The sequence below is a fragment of the Mirounga leonina genome, unplaced genomic scaffold (assembly GCF_011800145.1).
Source record: "Mirounga leonina isolate KUSES-001 unplaced genomic scaffold, KU_Mleo_1.0 Mir_174, whole genome shotgun sequence".
Taxonomy (NCBI): Eukaryota; Metazoa; Chordata; class Mammalia; order Carnivora; family Phocidae; genus Mirounga; species Mirounga leonina.
Window position 1 is genome coordinate 69,523,521 of NW_023270451.1, and position 22,669 is coordinate 69,546,189.

Sequence of the window (22,669 nt, forward strand, 5' to 3'; positions counted from 1 at the left end):
GGAAGGAAGGAAGGAAGGAAGGAAGGAAGGAAGGAAGGAAGGAAGGAAAGAAGGAAGGAAGGAAGGAAAAAATAAACGAGCTGTTATACCTCTAAAACGGAAGCTACATGTTACATTGAACTGTCATTTTATCCCAACATGCCTTGGTTTCTTTCATGCATATTATAAAATGATAATAGCCCTTACTAGTATTTACATTATAAAAGTGTTGTTACTGTAAATTAGATAGTATAAAATGGGTTATGATGTCTTCCCTGAAAGACATGCACTATACACAAATGAGGTATTATTATTTAGTTTTTCCTTTTCAATCTCGTTAAATGAGAATTAGATGAAAACTTGGCTTTAAAGCAATATCCGGTGGGTAAATGATTATTGACCGAAGTGAAATGAAAAAAAAAAAATCTTTAGCTGAAAACTCAGTGTAGCCAATCTGTGCACAAGGCAAAAATAGTGTATTTGTCTGTGATGTTCATCACTGTTTTTATCACCTCTCCGTGCTATAATCACAAACTGAAGACAGTGAAGGCTTTCTATTCAGTCATCGTAAGCGTTTTTGAGAATATGGACATCCTGGAAGGATTACAATTTCGCCATATTTTTTCAACTAATCAAGCCACGGAGCTAGTTTTGTTATTGATTTCGGGCCTGCATGAATACCTTGTCAGGCCTCTGTTTCCACTCCTGGTTCTTAGGCTCAGGGATGGCTATTCACTACAACCTTTTCAGGTTGTTCCCCATTCACACCACCCAGGCCAGAGCTTATCTGGCTTCCTCTTGCAATCCAGCGTTATGATGGCAGGAGAGGGGTTGTGGAAATAAGATTGGGGGACTTGTTGCGCATGTTGGGAACTTCAGTTCAAGTAATGAAGTCCTGAGAGAACACACTGGGAAGATTTGGGATAACAGATCCAGTGGGACGGACTCACTGTCCAGGATAACTGTGCCTGGCCTCTGTGTGCATGTGAGAGCTTCAGCCCATTTCCAGTTCTTGGTCCTTGCTCTTGGATGGCCCTCCCGCTCCTCCCCTCATGTCCAAACCCCTTACAGTGTTCATCCATCATGTATTGGCTCACCTTCACTCCCTAGGACCAACCTTCAGCATTATTGACAGTGGTAGTCATCTGTTTTCCACCTGACCCATGTATTTTGGCTTCTGGATTTTGTTCTCAGAGAGGCCCCCTGCTTGGATAGCGGTCTGGCCAGCTGTGGGGCCAGCTGCCTGCTCCAGACTCCAAGGTGACCAAATTTCTCTCCTCTCCTTCTAACTGGTCCCAATACATAAGCTCTGGCAATAAGTGAATAGTAATGATCATGTGACAACTGTATCTGACCAGATTTTTACCTATGGTGGGCTGCTCAGAGAGGCCAGGTTACATCATGCACCACAGTGGGCCTGGTGTCCAGGAAGACTGTGTGGGTCTTTGAGGCCTCGAGAAGGATCGGGTGCAGAGGAAGAGCTGCAGAGCAGAGAAGGCAGGTTTGGTTTACTCTACAGTGTTAGCCATGTCCAGGACTGGTGGTGGAACCACAGGCCCATGCACAGGCCACACCTGCAAGCAAGAGTGTTGCTAGGTAATCAGCTGAGCTACAGGTGACTATAGGTGGTGAGGAAGCCTTCGTGGTGGCCCTCTTTCCTTCCCTTTGGGAAGAAAATTGAGGGATTAAATCTTCCATTTTTGAGTCAAACTTTTTGAAATAGTTGTGTAGACATTGTTCACTGGCTGTCTTTGTTCCTCGATTCATGTGACCTGGCTTCTGCCTCCACCAGCTGCTCTTGCCCAGCTGCTGAAGTATCTCCTTGGCGCTCACCCCGTGACTGCTTCTCAGCCTTTTTCTTGATCTCTTGACAGCATTTGCCTTTGTTGACCACAACCTACTTGTTGAAACGTGCTTTTCCTTTGTCCTCTGTGATATCTCACATTCTTGTTTCCCTTGTCTCCCTCTGATTGCACCTTCTTCCTCTTTTTTTTTTAAGGAAACTTTGTCTGCCCATCCTTTAAGGTCGGTTTTCCTCTTGGGCTCTCTTAGGGCTTTTCTCTTCCCCAGTGCTCATTCAGTGTATCTCGTTCATCATTGTGGATTCTATTGTTGCCTGTCATGTGCTGATGATCCCTAAACCTGTATCCTCAGACTTCTAGATCAGACTACCTGCTGCTACCCTGCCCATGTTCTCCAGGTGTCACACACCAAACATGACCTGGTCTGAACTTGCCCCTTCTTCACAGCTCCTCTCGTTTGTGTTTCTGTTTTGCTGTCCTGGTGACTGACATCACTGTCCACCCAGGTGGTCAAGCCAAACATCTGAGCAGCAGTCTTGACTTTGCTCTTTCAAAACTCTAACATTCAAGCGATTACACATTTTAGTAGACTCCACCTCCTTTATGACAGAGCTTGTAAGGTTCTGAATAATTTGGTCCCACTTACCTTTCCGATCTCATCTCTGACCGCTCTGTCCCAGCTATGCTGAACTAATTTTCAGTGCTCAGATGCTCAGCATGCACAGTCATTTCTGTTACCTCCAAAATGTGCATCTGCCATACCCTCCACCTAAAACAGACTTGCCCCATTTCTTTTTTTTTTTTTTAGGATTTTATTTATTTATTTGAGAGAGAGAGAGAGTGCATAAGTGGGTGGGAGGAGGGGCAGAGGCAGAGGGAGAAACAGGCTCCCACCGAGCAGGGAGCCCAACATGGGGCTCAATCCCAGGACCCTGGGGTCATGACCCAAGCCTAAGGCAGATGCTTAACTGACCGAGCCACCCAGGCACCATGCCCCATTTCTTTTTTTAAACTAACTCCTTCATACCTTGTAAGTCCCCATGTACAAGTCTCTAACTTGCAATTCTCCCAAAGTCTGGATTAGGTGATCCTCCTAGAGCTCTTGATACACTTCTTTATCAGAGCTTCCTTTCTTATTTCTAGCTTGCCTTCTACTATAAGGTCTACTCTAAAGCCCCCGGAAACAGGGACCATATTTATCCTACTCACCTTGGTATTCCTAGTACCAACACAGTAATTGATACAAAATAAATGCTCAATGAATGAGGGAATATAAATGTTAAAAGTATCATTGTGAGAATATAAATTTTGAATCAGAATATGCAATTATCTGGGACTTATCAAGTCCCTCTAATATCAAAGGGAATTGAAATTTATCTAGAACGCTTTAGAAGAATTTATCAACATTAGAATAATGAGCAGATAGCAGTTAATAGAGGTAGATTTCACATCTGTCCCTGGTGGACTTCTTTTCCAGAATTCAGTATCCAGGTTCTCTGAGCCATGTTTTGGGATCACCCAAGCATTCCATCCTCCTGACTTTTCATAAATTACTGGATTCATAACCCACTCCATACTTGAGAAGATGGGGATTGGAATAAGGTAAGTGCTAGCTTCTCTGTTTTTCAATTCTTCGATTCTCCTCTCTGGAGTTTTCGTCAAGAGGTGTGACTGGCTTCCGTTCTAGTCTTGATGGCCTCACAGTGTTTGAATATTCTATGCATATGAAGAAATGTTGTGAAGGAATTATGTCATTCCAAATATTTTTGTTTGTTTGTTTCATGACTATTTACATTCTTCCTATTGTTCTACCAATTTTTTCTTAATGTGATTCCACATAGAGGAAAGTGGGCTTTGCAAAATCAACTTGCTGCCCACTTCGGGACACCTTTTGGTCCAGATGCACACTAAGAATGTAGGACATGAGCACTGCAATTAAACTTCAAAAACAATTCTGCATTAGCCATGTTGTCTATGGACCAACTCCCATTCCATCCCACTGTCAACCTTCCTTAGCCCCGTACCTGCTTTAGCTTTTCATTGAAAGACCTTAGTATTATTTATTTTTAAAAATTTATTATCTATCTCCTCTACTAGAATGTAGGCTTGCCGAGGGTAGGGATTTTGTTTTACTCACCACTATATACCCAGCACATGGAATAGTAACTGATGCATGGTAGACACTCAATAAATATTTGCTGATTGAATGAGTGATGTCTTTTTAAAAATTTTCTTAAGAGGCTGATGCACACCTAGGTCTCTAGGGATCTAATGCAGGTCTGGTTTGCAGCCCCATCCCCCTTAACACTTCTATTGATGATTAAGATAATAACATTGATGGTGTGCTAAATTGATCACACACCAACTGGAAAGAATCACAAATGAGCTGGATGAGACAGTCAGGATCTCCCCCTGCCCCCCGACTGAATCCCAACAAAATGTAAGAATGAATCACACCTAACAATATAAAGTTTAATAGGGACAAGTGTAAAGTACTCAAAGATCCAAAATTCAGTTGTACAAGTATAGATTGGGGGTGAGGTGTCTTACAATTGCTCACGTAGGAAGATTTAGAGTCTCCTGTAGATTGTTAGTAGATGATGAGTCAACACAGTGTGATGTACCTCAAAAAAAAAATCAATTTTTTGCTATATTAATAGAAATATAGTGTTCAAGTTGGGAAGTCGTTCTCTAGTACTCACTTGTGATCAGGCCACAATTGTTCTGTGTTATAAATCCTTCAACCTGTAAGAAGGACATTGATAAACAAAGATTATTCAAGGAGAGTAAAAAAGGATGAGGGATCATATAAAAATGGTCATATAAATAGTGTCATATAAAAATGATTAAAAAATTTAAGATTGTGTGTGGGTGTGTGAGGATGAGGATGATAGCTAGCATATGTAGCTACCTTCCAAAGTTAGAGGGGCTATCCTGCAGAGAAGAGATGAGATTTCTTCTGAGTAGTCCCAAATGACAGATGGAGGACCCCTGAGTGGAAGATGTAAGCATGTATATTTCAACCCAACAATTAGCCTTGCCCACCAATCAAGTAGATAACTGTTAGTAGTAAGTTCCCTGCCCCTGATGGTATTCAAGCAGAATTCAGGCATTCCTGCCCCATTTGCTGGATATATCTGTGATGGAAGTTCAAACACTGGGGTGAGGGATCAGGTTCATCACAATAACAAACACATATAGAGTGCCTACTATAGGGCAGGCATCATTGTACGTGATTAATGTGGATTGTTATGCTTAATACTCATATCAGTCGTACTAGTTCCATCTTAAAGATGAGAAGAGTGAAGCTCAGAGGGCTTAAGCAGCTTGCCCAAGGTCTTACACCTTGTACAAAGCAGAGCAAGGATTTGAACTTAAGCAGTCACATCTCTGACCTTAATTATTATTCTATAAAGGACTCCCACTTCTAGAAAACCATTCCTTCCCACCCTGACGTTCTGTCGCTCTAATGAAGTAATCAAACCAGGGAGCTTATTATCTCCAGTAGTAAATGCTTCTCTAGTAAATAGTTTCTTTCAATATAGTATGCAGGGACTAAATTCGCCTGGGCATTTGACATTTGTGGTGTACCATATGGAGCCCAGCATAGGACCTGGCACAGAATAGGTGCTCAATAATAATTTTTTTAAAACAAAAAGAATATGTGGGGGCGCCTGGGTGGCTCAGTCGTTAAGCGTCTGCCTTCGGCTCAGGTCATGATCCCAGGGTCCTGGGATCGAGCCCCACATCGGGCTCCCTGCTCCACGGGAAGCCTGCTTCTCCCTCCCCCACTCCCCCTGCTTGTGTTCCCTCTCTCACTGTCTCTCTCTCTCTCTGTCAAATACATAAATAAAATCTTTAAAAAAAAAAAAAAAGAATATGTGAATGTAACCACACAAGATTGGCTACATTCAAAATGACAAAATCTCAATATATTGTGCCAGAGGAAAAACAAGAGAATTTCTGGGTGGTCTACTGAGGACACTTGGCAAAAAGTGGTAATCCATCATTTCTAGCCAAGGCCTTGAGAATTCCTGCTCCGTTTGGACAATATTCATTTCAACAAATATTTATTGAGTGCCTGTCCTGTGCTAGGTGTGACTAACATGCTGAGGGTCCAGAGGTGAATCAGAGGATGTACTGTTAGTGGGGGAGATGGACAGGTAAGCAAATTCTGACAATGCCATGTGACAAGTGCTGTCGCAGGAATGTGTGTATGTGTGTTTTTCAAGTATTACAGAAGCACAGAACTAATTCTACTTGGTTGAAAGAGTTGCCTGATACTTGATTACATTTTTAAAATGACTGCAACAGACTAATATGAGTTTATTTGGTCTTCATAAAGACCACGTGAGGTCCGTGATCCCTTTTTGTACAGAAGATGAAATAAAGTTTCATAGAGGTTAGGTGAGTTCCCCCAAGGTCAGGCAGCTGGTAAGAATAATTGCTGGCATTTAGTGCATGCTTAGGATACCTGAGGCTCTGTTTTAAGCCCTATTAAGACATTTTTTTAAAAAGATTTATTTAGGGGCACCTGGGTGGCTCAGTCATTAAGTTTCTGCCTTTGGCTCAGGTCATGATCCTAGGTCCTGGGATCGAGCCCCACATCGGGCTCTCTGCTTGGCCAGAAGCCTGCTTCTCCCTCTCCCACTCCCCCTGCTTGTATTCCTGCTCTCGCTATCTCTCTATATATAAATAAATAAATTTATTTATTTAAATAAATAAATAAAATCTTAAAAAAAAAGATTGATTTATTTATTTGGGGGGGGGGGCAGAGAGAGAGAGAGAATCTGAAGCAGACTCCAGGCTGAGCGCAGAGCCTGACGTGGGGCTCATCTCAGGACCCTGAGATCACGACCTGAGCCAAAACCAAGAGTGGGATGCTTAACCAACTGAGCCACCCAGGTGCCCCGGTCCTATTAAGACATTTAATCCTCAAGACTACTCTCTGAGGCTCTTATTGATATCACCGTAATTTTATAAATGGGAAAACCGGGCACAAGATTTAAATGACTTGCCCAGAGTCGCATAGCTAGAGAGTGGAAAACGAGAATTTGCATCTCTGCGTTCTGGCTTTAGCAGGCACACACACTTACCCACTGAGCTAAATTACCTTTAACTGGTTCCCTAAAGAGCTGGAACTCACCTGGAGTCTGAGTCCAAGTTCAGCTTTCTTTCAAGTGACCTTGCCCTTTAGCGATATTGCATCCCAATGAAAAGAAGTGGTGTGTGCCTGGATATAAGGAGAGGTCGTGTAAGTTGGGCATCCAAGGAAGTGTTTTGGGAGCAGAGGGGTAAAATCGAGAATATGCATTAGTTGTGTACACAGAGTTTTTCAGGGCGGCCAAAATTTGGTTTGCTGTCCTTCAGGTCAGCACTCTGAGCTCTAGGGACTATGATTTGTTACTCATAGGAACTAGCCACCAACACTTAGCCTGCAGCCTTTTTAAAATCGAGTTTAAATTTTTTAAAAGAAGATGACAGGATGTAAAACATTACGAATGAAGCAAGTTAAATTCAATACCTTATAAATAAGCAAGAATGGAGTTACAGAAAAGGAGAAATGAAGCACATAATTGCTTAAATTGTCCAAGCCTTTTCTCTATAATAAAAATTCTTGGATTGAAAAATAGTTCAATCCAATATTATTGTGCTTTAATAATTAAGTTGAGTTGGCTCTGTGGCAAATCTGAAAAAGAATTGGTTATTAAAATGAATGAAGTAGATTACCCTTCCCTCAATAATTACTACGTTAGCTAATGTGGATATGACCCATGCAATTGAATCGACCGCATTTTTTAAGACATCCACCTCCCATAATTTTTGGAGATTTGATAATTTTAAAATTAGCTGCAGGCTGGGATTTCTGTGGTAGGCGGAGGGGCAGAAAGGGTCAATGTTCTTCAGCATTCATTCCTTCAAAGCAGATGGGATTTGGGGTTTTGTCTGGTTTTTAGTGTTTTGTTTTGTCCTTTATGGAGACCTGGTAGATTCACCGATTATCTTGGCCTTTGTGTTTATGGATTTCTATTTTCTTGGCTTCAGGTCCTTGGAAACATTTGTTTTGATGATGGCAGGAGGGTTAGTCATGTTTTATTTTTGTTGTTCCTATTTATTTTTAAGATCCTTTCATTCAAGGCAATTTACAAGGTATTGTGTAACCTGCATTTATGTCTCCACAAATAAAATACTTCTAATACAACTTTAGAGGGATAGTTAATAATTTGATGCCCAGTTCATGTCCATCAGAATGATTCTGTAGTATTAGTAGCTAGAACAAGGGTATGCTCTGAAAAAATAACGCTTGAAATTTATAATTGAATTTAGATTTAAACTTGAAATCCAAGTTTTGTAAATCAATTAATTTTGAGTTACCAAGCAGACAAATTCTTATAAACATATTTTCCTTTGCATCACCGAGTCAGTAAAAGTTGGAAAATTCTTTTCTCACACATTCCATTTTTAACTAAGCCTGAAGGTAAATTGCTTTTAGAAACCACATCCCAAACAAACAGTTTTTCATAAAGTTATGAGTAAATGAATAGAGTGGGCTCTACTAGCATTTGGGATGGATGTCTAATTAGAACTCCCAGTATTTCAAACACATAATTTACCAACGTTGAGGTTTTTAATTCTTAACTTTGAGTCCACTGGGATAAAACAAGTGACCTTTGTTGGAAATATGTCAAGAATCCATTTTCTCAGGTTGACCTTTAGTTTCCTGGTCACCAAATCAAAAGCTGTTGGTTCCCAGGGTTAAAGGTGTCTGAACTTACTAAAGTTTGTTAAAAGATCAAGGCAGAAAGCTAGCTTGGCTTTGCGGCTGTGAAGAACAGATCGCCCCCTCTCTTCTCCTTGATGCTTTTTAGTCGGTTTCTCCATGAGAGACTCTCCATCTCAACTGGCTCCATCTTTGCTCTAATATGAAGAATGCTGCACCTCTTGCACATCTTCCATTGTGTGAGGGAGGCGGAGAACCCTGTTTTTACAATGAGACAGATGAATATCATCCTTTGAACTGACTTGACATACTTTCTAGTACAAGGCTCCATACTAGGCACCAAGGACTGCTGCAAATGCTCTCAATCACCAGTGTTCTTAACTTAAAAGTGGTAACACAGGATTTGTAATGCGCTTGATAACTGTGTGACCTTGAGCAAGAAACTTAATCTCTCTCCAAAATAACTATTTCACAAGGTTATTGTAGTAAATAATTGAGATTTTATATGAAAATACTTAGCACAAAACGGGGCACATAGTTGCAATTGTAGATTGAATTTATGTGAAGCATATAATCATCCATGGAACCTCAAATGGACAAATGGACCCAAATCGACATTATCTGCCCCTAGCCATTTGTTAAATCAGAAAATTTCACTTCCAAATGAATAACCACATCTACCAATGACTTTGCTTTAAAGTCTACATTTAGAACAAAATGTTACTCTAATGATATTCTGTTAATATATTTCGGAAAGGGGGTGCCTTTGGCTCAGTCGTTAAGCGTCTGCCTTCGGCTCAGGTCATGATCCCAGGGTCCTGGGATCGAGCCCTGCATCGGACTCCCTGCTCAGCGGGAAGCCTGCTTCTCCCTCTCCCACTCCCCCTGCTTGTGTTCCCTCTCTTGCTGTGTCTCTGTCAAATAAATAAATAAAATCTTTAAAAAAAAAAATATATATATATATATATATTTCAGAAAGAAGCTGACTGTGGTTTCTTTAGGAGAAAATTACATGTGAACCAAAAGAAGAAGGAATACTAGATATCTTTATTTCAGAATAAATGAAGGGTTACTTCTCTGATTATAGGTCATTCAGATGATATAATTATTAGATGTCCATATGTAATTACAAAACATGCTTGTTTTTATAAGTTGGTTTGAAACAATTTTACTGATCTCAAAGAACTAATTTCCTCCTAATCGAATGGCAAACCTTGCAGTACACCATATTAACTTTTAATATGCTAAAATTACCCATTAACTATCTTTTTCTTTAATTGCATCTACATCATGGCCCTACATTTATTTCAGCGATACGAAAGGAGTGATTTCAACTGATTGCTCTCTCTCCATCACTAGATTTCTCTCTTGCTCTCTCTCCTTCACTAGAAAGTAGGAGGAAGAAGCATTCCTCCCACCCACTTACCTATGAAAAAAGGATTCTCTGAAGCTGCCAGGAATGAACACTATAGTAAAATTACAAGAAAATTTTGTTAAGAAACCTTTTCTCATCTGGAAGGTATTTGATTGAAACCTGAGGTGCTAGATTTCAGACAAAGGTGACTTTGGAGGAGAAAGTTGGTGCCAAACTGGATCAGTTGTTTTTGTGTTATGTAAGGAGGAGGAAAAAAAAAATGAGCTGTTTATTCCTAAGCCATAAATTTAAGATTATCGTATTATACCAAATGACAGAATTTCCAAACCTCAAAACTTAGAGTTATATTTTCATGAACTATTATCTGTAGCCACTCAAAACTAAATATATTTAAATATTAAATAATTTGCTTTGCCCAGTTATATTTAAAATATACAAAGTTATTTTATTCACTGTGTCAGCAGTGAATCCTAGTTTGAACTGTGAAAATGGTATTGTTAAACAAAAGATTTTTCTTTTTAAATAGCTTTTTCCTGATTATAAAGAATATATGTGCAGTATAAAAATTACAGTATATACAGTAGAGTAAAAACAAAAAAATATAAATCACCAAAACCCCCATAATCCTATCATGCAGAGGTAACCACCATTAATATTTTGTTGTATTTCTTTATAATGGATGTTTATCCACGCACCTCCCAAAATACCCATTATATATAAATGCATATTAATGCTTTATTATAGAAAATTTAAAACATAAAAAAAGTAGGTAGAAAGCATGAGTCCATGTACTCATCAACCCATCAATACCCTCTTTCTCTTCCCTACTCATTTTATTTTAAAGCAAATATCAGAAATTATATCATCTTTTTTGTTTGTATTTGTCTTTGTTTTTTTTAAAGATTTATTTATTTATTTTGGGGGGGAGGGGCAGAAGGAGAAAGAGAATCTCAAGCAGTCTTCTGGAGGCTGAGCGAGGAGATCATGACCCTGAGCCGAAATCAAGAGTCAGATGCCCAACCCATGAGCCCCTAGGCACCCCTGTTTTTGTTTTTTTGGGGGGGGACAGAAAGAAGGAGGGGGAAAGAGAGAATCTTAAGCAGGCTCCATGTCCAGTGCGGAGCCTGCTTTGGGGCTCGATCTCACAACCCTGATATCATGACCTGAGCCAAAATCAAGAGTCCAATGCTTAACTGACTGAGCCACCCAGACACCCCAGAAATTGTATCATCTTAACCATAAATATTCCAATTTGGATCTTTAAAAGATAAGGTCTTAAAAAAAAACATAACCAGTATCACATCTAAACTAATTAACAATAATATTTTAATAATATGAAGTATTCAGTGTTCAAATTTCCAATTGTTTCATAAGTATTATAATTTATTTTCATAGTTTGTTTGAAGCAGGATCCAAATGAAGTTCCCATACTGAGATTGGTTGATATGTCTACTACATCTCTTTAAATATATATGGGTTTCCACTCTAATATTTCCTTGCAACTTATTTGTTGAAGAAACCAAGCTATAGAACTTGATTTTTCACATTGCATCCCCATAGTATAGTTTAACATCTCTTATATCCTGTGCATTTCCTACAACCATCCGCAAGCTTTATCAGATTCCGTTTTTTGGTTTTTGTGGTTTTTGTTTTTGTTTCTTTTTTTCAAAACTGCCTCATAGGTAGTGGTGTGTTTTGCCATGGGGGGTGGGGCATAATGTGTAATACTCTCTTCTTTTATGTTATCTAGAATCATTGGTTTATTAAGAATTGCAAAATAGAATTGAATTTAAATAAAACAAAAATCTTTTTAAAAGAATTGCAAAATAGTAATATTTTAATCTTATTATTCTTTGAGTTGATTTTCTGGCAGGTGCCAATGGTGGTCAAATAGGTGTTTTGTTATTTTGCTTTTATTTTTGTTGTTGTTTTCAATTATCATTTGAACTCATTAATTGAAACATGTTCAATGTGTTTCAATACATCTTGTTTAATTATTCTTATTAATGCTTAAATTATCCCTATCTGGTCTCTTCACATTAGCTCCTGACTTCTTTTGACATGACCCTAGTAGTCTTGGATAATGTCCTTGATATTTGGTATAAGGTGGTCTAGGTTCATCTTGTATAGTTCCACACAGTAAAAATCTATTTTTTTAAATCTATTTATATTTACGACTTGAGTATGTATAAATATAATACCAAACCATAAGACAGAAGCTGTTTATAATTGCAAAGACTGGAAACAACCCAAATGTTCATTAATAGAGGACTGGTTGAAAAAGTTTGGTGCATTCACACAATGGAATTCTGTGCAGTTAAAAAATTGAATTTAGGATCTTTATATATATGGCTTGATCTCTAGGATACATTGTAAGTACATAGCAAGAGGGAGAAAAGCAAACATATAATTTATGTAAGAATGGATATAAATATATATTTGTATACAGATACACATATACACACACATATACATGTGTGTATATGTGTGTGTATATATTTGCTTGAATTAAAGAATAAACAGTGGAAGGATAAACATCACAAAATAATAGTTACCTATAAAAGGGGGAAAGGAATGAAGTAGAAGGGATGGTGATAGAAACTAGACTTGTTTATCTTGTTTTGTAGACTTGACTTTGGAATCACGTAAATATTTTACATAATTATGAAAATTCTAATTTTTTAAAATCCAATTCCTAATTTTTTTTAAAAAACCTAATTTTGTATCCAATTTGTGGTACACAGAGAAATTATTTTGAATAACTTTAAAACACAGTAATTTGACTATATATCCCTAATGGGATATTTCCTAAGGACAAAAAGGACTGCAAAAACATTTTTTAACCATTTTTGGTAATCATATGGTTGGTGGTAGTGTCGATATCGCTGTTCTGGGTAATATGGGATAAGCAAATACTAATTATGGGATCTTCTAATTCTATCATGTTCAGTGTCCTTGAGAGTCAGGATTCATAGCATGGGAGGAAGGAAATCGAGATGTAAAAGAAGAGGTTAGGTAAAAACCTTGTAGTTCTGAATTTGAATTAGAAGTTAGTTGGGCGCCTGGGTGGCTCAGTTGGTTAAGCGACTGCCTTCGGCTCAGGTCATGATCCTGGAGTCCCGGGATCGAGTCCCGCATCGGGCTCCCTGCTTGGCAGGGAGTCTGCTTCTCCCTCTGACCCTCCCCCCTTTCATGTGCTCTCTCTCTCTCAAATAAATGAATAAAATCTTAAAAAAAAAAAAAAGAAGTTAGTGATATAAGGTGCACTGGCTGGCTCAGTCAGTAGAACATGTGGCTCTTGATCTTGGGGTCATGAGTTCAAGCCTCACGTTGGGCGTAGCCATTTCTTAAAAAAATTTTTTTTAATGTTTATATTTACATATATTTCTTAGCTCCTCTGTTCACTGAAAAGACCTAGAAATAGTGATTAAGGCAGTAGCAATGAGCACCATTGATATCTATATTAGATCTGGCTGAGGCAGGAAAAATGTCTACACACATATACATATATATATCATAAATACATATAGTCATGTATACATATATTTAATGTATGTGTGACATCAGTTATTTAGCTATTCTTCTATTTCTGGACATTTAGATTGTTTCCAGTTCTTTGCAGTTATATACGATACTGCAACAAAGAATTTATGCACGCCTTATTTTTTTAGTACAAATTCCTGTAAGTGGAGTTACCCGGCCAGAGGGTAGGAACATATTTAAGCTCTTGATTAGTATTGTCAAATCGCCTCTAGAAAGGTTATACCAGGTTATACACCAAGCGGCAGTGCAGGAGAGTGACTGCTTCATCCCATTAATAGTTATTGACATTTTAGACATTTATATTGATAGGTTTCTGCCAATATGATCTAAGTCAGGTAGAGTCACTCCTTTCTTTTTGTTTTTTCCTCTTTGATTTTCTTAGAAAGAGACTTTAAGAATACCACATGGAAAAATTACACTGATGTAACGTTTTTGTGAATTTAACAACTGTGTATCAACAGACTAGAATGGTCTTATCAAACTATGTGTATTACTTATAATTAATGTGTGAGCTTGCTAACACTTTAGTTGCAAACAAACATATCATGAATGTATTGATACTGATTTTTATTGCTTTTTGGTAATTTGGTAGCCAGTTTTTGAAATTCCTGGGGTTCTTAATTATAACCCTACCTTTGCAGAACTCATTATATATGTGGAACTATTTCTCAGACATAGCTTACAAAGTTAACTAGCTTTGCAAACACTTCTTACATGTACCTTCTATATGCAATTTCATATGAATATCTTGAAACAAAAGAAGTAGATTATAGATAAAAATCGTAGACGGTTAAAACTAGAGGGATCTTAAAGATCATCTGTATGGTCTAGCTTCTTTATTTGATACCTTGAGAAACCAAAGCAAAGGGCATTGCATAACCCCCCTGAGGTTATATAGCTAGTTTGTGACAGTGTGAGATAAAAATCCCAATCTGATTCAATATTGTGTCCTCTCCGTGTAACTTCCTAGTATTAGCAAAACTTGAAGGCAATATGTAAAAAATAAAAATAACTGTTGTGTTAGGGAAATGAGATTTGGGGTACTTTCCTTTGAAATTCTATTGTGATGCTACCTTTAAAAAAAAAAACCTATGGAAAATAGATCAACAACTGCATTATAAAAATCAAGTAAAAGATCACTTCTGTTATTTAAAAGCTAGAAATAAATTATTCTAATAGAGATATATAGCAATCAAAATATATAGCATCTGAATGATATATATACACACATACATTCTACATACACACACATACATACACTATTGCAAGCACTTTATTGACATTATCTCATTGAATTCTAACAATAATCTCAAGCACAGAGAGGTTATGTGACTTGCCCAGGTAACGTCATGAGTGTCAGTCAGGAGTTGAACCAAGGCAGTCATAGACACAGTGGATTGTTCAAAGTTTCAAGCCTTGATGGTCAGTTTCATTGCTATGGAGGGTTACTATGATTGTCGGACTCTCCCGAACTCTCTCTCTACAGGGTCAAAGCTTCCACTTTAGAAATCCATTCATTTGAATAATTAGTGATGGAATTCCTCAGAGCAAAAAATTTTAGGGACAGTGCTTCTAAACCCCTCGTTGCCCATTTGCTAACTATGTGACTTTCCATTCCTTGTCAATAACATAGTTTTTTGGAGGATTAAATAAGATAAATTGTATCCATTTTTTAGCAGAACACCTGGCACACAATAAATATTCAGTAACAATCACTGCTATCATCAGCATCATTGTCATCATCAGTATTATTAATATCATTATCAACAGCGTCACCATTATTATTTCTTTCCAATTAATCCCTTTTTAAATTAAAAAAATTGTGGAAGGAGTAATACATCAACCAAGGGGCTGGGGACTCATCAGTTGTTTTTTCCTGACAGGAGAGGTAGTAAAGAGGTAGTGAAGAGAGATATTGGAAAGAGCAATGAGGGGACCCCGAAGGCAACTCAGAGCAGAGTTTTACCCCAAATTAGTTGGGATATATTTACAGAACAGTTCATTTTAAGCCCAGTGCTCTTACAAGGGATCCTTTAATTTTTATCAGGTTTCCAGAGGACCTATTAGGGAATGAGGAAGGGCACTGTTCTCAGGCCATGGACACAGACCGTCTTGTCTCTGCCCAAGGAATCCCATACACCATGGCCACCTGCCTGTCCATGCAGTGGTGGAAGTGGGCAAACAACCCTCAGCAAACGCTCTGTTTACTGTGCCTGGAAACAGGCCTTTTGCCATGGAAAAGTTTCCCATTGTACCCATAGGTACAGGACACACGTTGCACAATATGAATGATCCTATTAAGACTTCTCGCTCACCTGTGTACATCCTGTGCTTCAAGACTGGGGCTCAATGCCGTTTCTAGGCGTCATTGCACTTTTTACTCATGGACAACGTCTAAAGGGGGCCTGTAGGAGCATCCTCTAGAATCCTTGTCTGGTCACAGAGCCTGAAGTCTGACTGCTTTCTGCTTCTGTCTTCTCCCTCTGATCCATGTACACTCTTTAATTTCCAGCATTTTTTTTTAAAGATTTTATTTATTTATTTGAGACAGAGAGAATGAGAGACAGAGAGCATGAGAGGGAGGAGGGTCAGAGGGAGAAGCAGACTCCCCGCCGAGCAGGGAGCCCGATGCGGGACTCGATCCCGGGACTCCAGGATCATGACCTGAGCCGAAGGCAGTCGCTCAACCAACCGAGCCACCCAGGTGCCCCTAATTTCCAGTATTTTATTTCTCACTTTTTGTTGTTATGAAATGAACATAAGTACATGGTAAAAGATGAAATGGTGCAAAGGGATATTCAGTGAAAGGGACAACTACTCCTATCCTGATCCCCAGGGCCCCTGCCCAGAAGTAACTACCATCTGTTCACTCATTCCAGAAACATGGTGGAGTCCCTTCTTTGTGGCAGCCACTGCTCTGGGCACTTAGGGCTGGGGAGCAAACAGACGGATAAGATCTCTGCCTTCTGGTAAGAGTTGAAGGGGCACAAAGAAGATACATAAGCAAATTATCATTTTGTATGTCCGAACACAATACATGTTACAGACAGAAACAAGCAAGGGAGGGGGACAGTGATCAGAGCTGCTGAGGTGATGTTTGAACACAGCACTGAAGGAAGATTGAGTTGGTGCTATTTGTGGGGAAAGAGCGTTCCAGACACAGAGAAAGCACATTCAAGCACGTCTGGCATGCTGTGGGGACAGGGTTTTAAGTACATTTTTACAATTTTTATTTATAAAACACTTATAAAGTATCTACCACAGCCAGGCATTCTTATGCGTACTTTATATATGTTAACTCTCTTAATCCTTGCAACAAGCCTGGGCACTCTTCTCATTCCACTGCAAAGGCAACATGAAACACGAAAGAGTTAGGAAAGTTGCCCCAAATCACAAATCAGTGAGTAGTCAGACTGAGACTTTCACAGAGGCTGTGTGGTCCTGAGCCCGTGTCTTAACTGCTGCACTCTGCCACACAGTAGGGCAGGTGTCTCTGGAGAGCTGTGGGGCAAAATGGGAGCCGTGAGACAGCCTGGAACAGAGGAACCTGTACACCCTTTCAGACAATTCTGACACACGTACGTGCGTTTATGTTTATGAATATGTGTATACACATGTGTATCCTTTAGGTCTGTGTCCTCTTAGTTAACATGCTTAATGGTAAACTGTCAAACAATTTTAATTGATGGAGAGGAAAGAAAGATTTGATATTACATCTTTAGTTAAAGATGATATCCCATTAAATAATATTTTGGGCATGAGTGATTTCTTCTATTTTAAAGTCTTATAAATACTTCTCTATTCTGAGGTTCTGGCATACTTGTTTGTTTGATCAATGCTTCCCAAGATACCAAATCGACTTTTTTTTTTTTTTTAACAACTCGGTGGTTTCTTATATAGTCAAAATGTACAACCATTGCCAATATCTAATTCCAGAACTTTCCCATCACTCCAGAAAGAAATTCCATACCTTTTAGCAGTCACTCCCAATTCTCCCCTCCCCACAGCCCCTGAAAATCACTAATCTATTTTCTGTCTCTATGCATTTTCCCACTGTGGGCATTTCAGATAATGGAATCATGCAAAAAATTCGGACTTCTTTTACTTAGCACAATGTTTTCAGGATCCATTCATGCGTGTAGTATGTATCAGGCCTTCATCCTTTTTTATGGTTGAAAAATATTTCATTGCATGCATATACTACATTTTGTTTACTTATTCATGAGTTGATGGACATTTGGGTTGTTTCTACTTCTTAGCCTTTTTTAATAATGCTGCTATGTACATTTGTGTACAAGTTTTTGTGTGAATACATGTTTTATAATTCTCTTGGGTACACCTAGTGGAATTGCTGGGTTCTTTGGTAACTATGTTTAACTTATCAAATCAACTTTGAACACAGCGTATTGCATACCACCTCGCTACTTGTAAGGGAAAAAATATAAGAGCAGATGGTTGCATTAGCAAGTGTCCTGTCCTATCCTATTTTTTTTTAACATTTTATTTATTTATTTGAGAGAGAGACAGAGATAGCAAGAGAGAGCATGAGCAAGGAGGAGAGGGAGAAGCAGGCTCCCCGATGACAGGGAAGCCAATGTGGGGCTCGATCCCAGGACTCTGGGATCATGACCCGAGTCAAAGGCAGACGCCTAACCAACTGAGCCACCCAGGGCCCCTATCCTGTCCTATTTCTATGAGAAGGTAGCAGATGAGTGGTGGTACCTATTTCTTGGGGTTTAATGTGTCAGTACCTGAAAATCATTGGCATTCACTGGGTATATTCTCCATGCAGATCCCACTTATTGTGGCCCCCTCCATATAACAAGATAGAGAGTGACCAGGAGGAAGTTGCCCTTGAAGTAAATGGAGGGCTCAGTCTTGAGCAACCCAGTCTCTCCAGGTACCCCTAATAGCACCATAGACGAGTCCATCTGGAAAAGCAAAGGCTTTGAGATCACACTGTTCTCTAAGAATAATATTAACAATAAAAATCGAAGCCCCAACTTTGTAGCATTCACCAGAGGCCTTGGATAGTGCTAAATGCTTTATAACCTTTTTCTAGACCTATCATTTACTGGTAGCCACTTGAAATGTGGCTAATTTGAGTTGAGGTAAACGATATGTGCAAAATACACATTAGATTTCAAAGACTTAGTACAAAAAAGAGAATGTAGAATATCCCACTAATTTTTTAACACGTTGAAATGATATTTTGGATATGTTAAGTAAAATACATTACTAAAATTAATTTCGCCTGTGTCTTTTTACTTTTCTTAATGGGAGTACTAGAAAATTTTAAAGTACGTATGTGACTCATATTTGCAGAGTCAAATTATATTTCTATCAGACAGCACTTGTTCTAGACTATTCTTCACAGTCATTTGATTGGCTGGATGGTATTATCATCCTCACATTATGGGTGAGGAAATTGAGGTTTAGAGAGCTTAAGTCAATTGCCTGTGATCACACAGCTGTGCCTTCAGCACAACCCTGTCTCCAAGCCTGAATTCTTACCCGTTGCTCTGTGCTGTCTCCCCATGGCCCAGAAATATAACCCCTGTGATACAGAAATGGTTATGATCATTAGCTATGGCAAAAAGCTGTCTTCATATCTCCCTGTTGAGCGCAAGAAGAAAACTGTCCATGTCGTTCTATAAGGTAGAATTCAGGTTATAGCTGGGGGAAATTGCTTATTGGAAAGTTTCTTAAATGCTAACTCTTTGTAATGGTTTGGGGCTTACTCACCAAGGATAGGAGGTAGATGAAACTACTTCACAGGTTACTTTCATTTCTATGATCCCGTATTACAATTCTCTTCAGATTCCCACGTCAGCCACTGCCGTAACAGAGTGAGACGGAGTGAGCTGAATTAGTGCTTTTCTGTTTCATCCTTTTCCCCCCTGTGAAACGTAAGGCTTTAATTTCATTCCATTTCATTTGAATTTGTGAAAACCTCAATGGGACGTTTTTCATAGCAATGCTGACCTCTTCCGAGTTGCAATGGAGAGAAGGCAGCAACTATTTAGGAGGGAAAGAGTTATTCCATTTCCTTTTTTCCTCCCTGCTACCATAAACCATTCTCTAAAATATGTGTGTCTTAATTCAGTCAGGTCTGCTTTTCCCCAAGGTATCAGCATTCATCACTCAAAAAGAATTCTCATATGTGCATATTAATGCTAGCTATTACCCTATTTTAAATAATGTAACTTAATTTTATGATCACTTTACATATACTTATATATAACATGTATGGGAGTATAATTTATTTATTTAACTTCAAATACCAAAGGGGAAGCCCAATTGAGAACACTAGTTCCTTGAGCTATTTTTCCATGATGGGGAGGATTGGGATAATTGGGAATCGTACTTTGCCTCAGGGTCTCATCCCAAATGTTTAAGCCCTCTCATATTCATAGGAGCTAGAAATGTTGCTTCCAGCTGTTAAACCAAATCACACCCACTTTATTTCTTTTCTCCCCCAGACCACAAATTTAGAGCATACCAAGAAACATGGCAACTTGGCTCCTAAAAGATTAAGGGCAGCTCAAAAATCAAACTCTAAGAAGCTAAAAAATTTCTAAACATGTATGTGTCATGTTTTATAATTTTTATTTTTAATGTCAAAGTCAATTTTTTTAAAGATTTTATGTTGAAGTAATTTCTACACCCAACATGGGGCTCAAACTTACAACCCCGAGATCAAGAGTCACATGTTCTACCAAATAAGTCAGCCAGGCACCCCCAAAGTCAAATTTTTAGTGCCCCTAAATTAGGCTCACTTTAACTTAAATAGCTGCATGGGAGATAAATTCCACCATTTAATTTTGTTTAGTCATCCTTCCTTAAAATTCCTTAGCATTTTCAAATGTACTTCAGATGAGATGACAATGAACCACAGAGAGAAGAACTCAGAAAGAATGGTATTGGGAACGATGCATGGAGCTGAGAATCAGATGACCTGAATCCTGGTTCTGTTTCAACAACAAATTAGCAACAAAACCTCAGGGGAATTTAAATTCCACATTTACTGGATACTTACTATCTTCAAGGCATTGTAGTAAGTGCTCTATGAAACACAAAGATAAACAAGACCGTGGATCCTCAAGGAACTTATCACCAAGTAGGAAAGAAGGCATACGCACAAAACTGGTATAATGTGGTACAGAACGTGTGGGTAATGAAGGAGAGCTTATGGGAACAAAGAAAAAAAGAAGCATAATTCTAGCCAGGAAGATTGGGAATGACTTTGTGAAGAAGGTGACATGTGAGGTGGTCCTAGAAGTATGGGTAGGATTTCTGGGTGGGGCTGGAGGGGAAGGTGAGACAATGTAAGCAGAGGTATATGGTAAGAAAGTGCACAGCTGGTTTGGGAAACTTGTTAGACAGGAAGGCACAGTTAATTCTGAATAATAATGGGAGGTAAGTTCTGACTGCTCCATTAGAATCAGATTGTGGTAGAGCTTGAATTCCGTTCTGAAGAATTTAGACTTTATTAGAGGAGGGGGCAGCAAAGATAAAGGGTGGACCCATAAATGGGTCAGCTTTGCTAGGATGCTTGTTCTGACAGCACTGAGTGGTAGAAGTGGTGAACAGGAATATAAAAGGTGGGGAGATCAGTTAATCGTGGTAGGGTTTAGACAATGGGAATGGATAAAGAAGGCAAATGCAAGAGACAGATGCATTTCAGAGGGAGAATTGACAGGGCTTGGTGAGGATTGGTTTTAAGATGCAAAAAATGACTGAGGTTTTGAGCATTGATGAATCAGAGGATGGAGATGCTGAGCATGTAGGAGGTTTGCTGGGAAAGAGGCTGAATTTGGTTTTGAGCATATTTCATCTATTCTGAACATATTGGCTAATCATATGAAACACAAGTCAATTCCTGACTCCCCTCTTTCCAAAACCCTTTAATGTCTCCCCATCCCACTCAAAATAAAAGAAAGTCCTTACAATGGCTGATAAAGCCTTACATGTCCTGGTTGCCCACTTTCCCTTTGATCTCCTCTCTTCCCACACACCCCTGTTCTCAGCACCGAGAGCCACACTGGCCCTCTTGCTCTTCCTCCAGGACTGCCTAACATATATCTGCCTTAGGGCCTTTCTTGGTGTTTTCTCTGCCTGAAAGCACCTTTCCTCAGATGATTCTTATACCTTGCTCCCTCTCTTCCTTCAGCTCTTACTCAAATGCCATCTTTTTAGAAAGGCCCTTCCTGATCATTCCATATAAAACAGTAACCATCAATCCTCCCTTGTCCCTTTCCCTCTCCCCAGTTTGCTTTTCTCCACAGTACTTATCACCATCCAATATACTCAGTATTTACTTGTTTATTATCACACCCTGGAAACTGAAACTGCAAAAAAAAAAAAAAAAAAAAAAATATATATATATATATATATATAATGTAATAGTCCAATATTTTCAAGGGTTCAATGAGGTTTGTTACTCTCGCACATCATTCTTGGGACTATACATTGATATAATCCCTTTGAAAAGCAATTTGGCAGTATATATAAAAAGTCATAAAATGTTGGTGTCCTGGAACATTTCATGTTTTGAAAATTCTGAAAATCAATTCTAAGAAGATAATCTAAAATATGGAAGAGAAAATATACAGGAAAATATGTATCGATGTGATATTTATAATATCAAGAAATTGGAAAGATTCTAAACATCTAACAATATAAGTAAATTACTATTCATTTATTTAATAATATATTATTCACTTATTAAAAGGATAGTTATGAAAACCTGGTTAGCAACAAGGAAAATGCTTATGAGACCGTTATATTTAAAAGCACAGAATTCACAATTGTATACAGTATGATTTCAGTTATCTTTAAATATGCATACAGAAAATCTAAGAGGAAATAAATTCAAATGCTGGTATTAAATGCATTAGGCTGATGGGATTCTAGGCAGCTTATTTTCTCTAAATCTTTCAGATTTGCTGTATTTGTTATATCCTTTCTGTGATGTGGTTATTTTATTTTTAAAGAAATAACTTTTTTAATCATCAAAAGAAACTGCTGGGGTGGGTGGTGCCTGGATGGCTCAGTCAGTTAAGCATCCAACTCTTGACTCAGGTCACGATCTCAGGGTTGTGGGATTGAGCCCCGCATCAGGCTCCTTGCTGGGCGTGGATCCTGCTTAAGATTCTCTCTCTCTCCTTCTGCCCCTCCCTGACCCCCCTCTCCTTCCCTAAAAGAAAGAAAGAAAGAAAGAAAGAAAGAAAGAAAGAAAGAAAGAAA

The 22,669-nt window shown here is 38.7% G+C and overlaps 1 protein-coding gene and 1 long non-coding RNA gene across 8 annotated transcripts in view; one reads left to right on the plus strand and one right to left on the minus strand.

The window, feature by feature from the left end:
- The window catches only part of LOC118021092, a 78,800-nt gene that overhangs the window by 19,906 nt on the left and 36,225 nt on the right, over nt 1-22,669 (plus strand). For 4 of the 6 annotated variants that reach the window (XR_004682097.1, XR_004682094.1, XR_004682095.1 and 1 more), the window contains one exon: nt 3,259-3,383. The gene's annotated coding sequence lies outside the window, so the exon portion shown is untranslated. Of the gene's footprint in view, nt 1-3,258; nt 3,384-5,876; nt 5,945-22,669 lie in introns of all 6 variants that reach the window. The other 2 variants (XR_004682096.1, XR_004682098.1) reach the window with 1 other exon arrangement.
- LOC118021095 overlaps nt 4,240-22,669 on the minus strand; it is a 33,729-nt gene continuing 15,299 nt past the window's right edge. Inside the window, exons 4-7 of one of the 2 annotated variants that reach the window (XR_004682103.1) lie at nt 19,166-19,256; nt 8,558-8,760; nt 6,928-7,014; nt 4,240-4,526 (exon numbers count right to left, since the gene is read on the minus strand). This is a non-coding gene — a long non-coding RNA (uncharacterized LOC118021095). The remainder of the gene's footprint in view (nt 4,527-6,927; nt 7,015-8,557; nt 8,761-19,165; nt 19,257-22,669) is intronic. The other variant, XR_004682104.1, reaches the window with a different exon arrangement.